Source organism: Pygoscelis adeliae, unplaced genomic scaffold (genome assembly GCF_000699105.1).
Source record: "Pygoscelis adeliae isolate BGI_AS28 unplaced genomic scaffold, ASM69910v1 Scaffold402, whole genome shotgun sequence".
In the NCBI taxonomy this organism is placed as follows: domain Eukaryota; kingdom Metazoa; phylum Chordata; class Aves; order Sphenisciformes; family Spheniscidae; genus Pygoscelis; species Pygoscelis adeliae.
Genome location: NW_008824411.1, coordinates 4,505,908 through 4,507,093, shown reverse-complemented (window position 1 = coordinate 4,507,093; position 1,186 = coordinate 4,505,908).

Genomic DNA, 1,186 nt, shown 5'->3' with positions numbered 1-1,186 from the left:
AGGAAAATAGGTCACCCGCTGCCGTGGGGGCGAGGGCTGGGGGGGACGATACCCTTGGCGGGGACACCCCTTGGCATTGCTGCGGGGTGCATCACCCCCCCGGAAACCTCCCCTGGCTGCTGAAAAAGCAGCTTTGGTATCTGCTGCCAGGGAAACCTTGGCTCAGCCCTTGGGCAGGGATGGAGCCCCCAAATTTCTGAAGTAAAACGTAGCATTTGCTGAAGGTGACACCAGGGTGACAGCACCCCAGGCCGGTCCCCAGCCTGCTCCTCCTGGCCTTGGTGTGATGGCAGATGCGTCCCCAGCCTGGGCATTAATGCAGCTGTCTGGAGCTGCGGCACAGCAGGGTCAGGGATGTCCCCTGGGTGCCACTGTGCCACTGCATGTATCCGGCCTCCCCGCCGGTGGCAGTCTGCCCCACGGGTGTGCTCCCGTGCCTGGCACTGGGCATGCTGGCCCCAGAGAAGCTGTGCCATCTATGCTTGCTCAGCCATTGCCACTCGACTCACCTGTCCTGCTGTCCCCGTGGCCCCAGGACAGCCCTGCCCTTGGTGCAGGAGCATGCTGAGCCTCAGCCAAGGCAGATTAAGACACGACCAGCTAAAGCCACTTTGCTCCTGAATGAGTGTATCTGCTTGGGATTTAGCGCATTTGCAGGCAGGGATTCACACCTCTAGGTGATTTGTCTTAATTCCCCCCAGCCTCTCTGTGGGAAAAGCTCTTGGTGGGCGAGATCCGGGCTGGGTGCTGGTTCTGCAGTGTGGCCGGGCCCAGGGTTTCATCCGTGGCTGCCCCACACATGCTGTCAGTGGGGTGCAGCCTCCCTCCTCCTCTAGCCTCCCAGCCCCCAGGGCTGGGACACCAGCTGAGATTTCCTGTGGATCTGGAGGATTTAGGCAGCAGACCCTTTTTGGGATGTCCCTTGCAGCGCGGGAGAGGAGCCGCTGCAGGCGTGGGGACAATGCTGCTGGTGCTGTGCTGGCACCTACATGCTGCCATGGCGTGCTTTAGGGCAGCAGACACACCAGATACTGCAGAGGGACCCAGATGGGTGCCCGTGGGTCTGTGCCGGTGGAGGCAGCTGGCCTCCCAGAAATCAATAGCTCCACAAATCCCCAGCTCCTGCCTTGCCCGGGTGGCTGCTGGCGCCGGGGGTGGCTGCTGGTGCCGGGGATGGCTGCTGGCC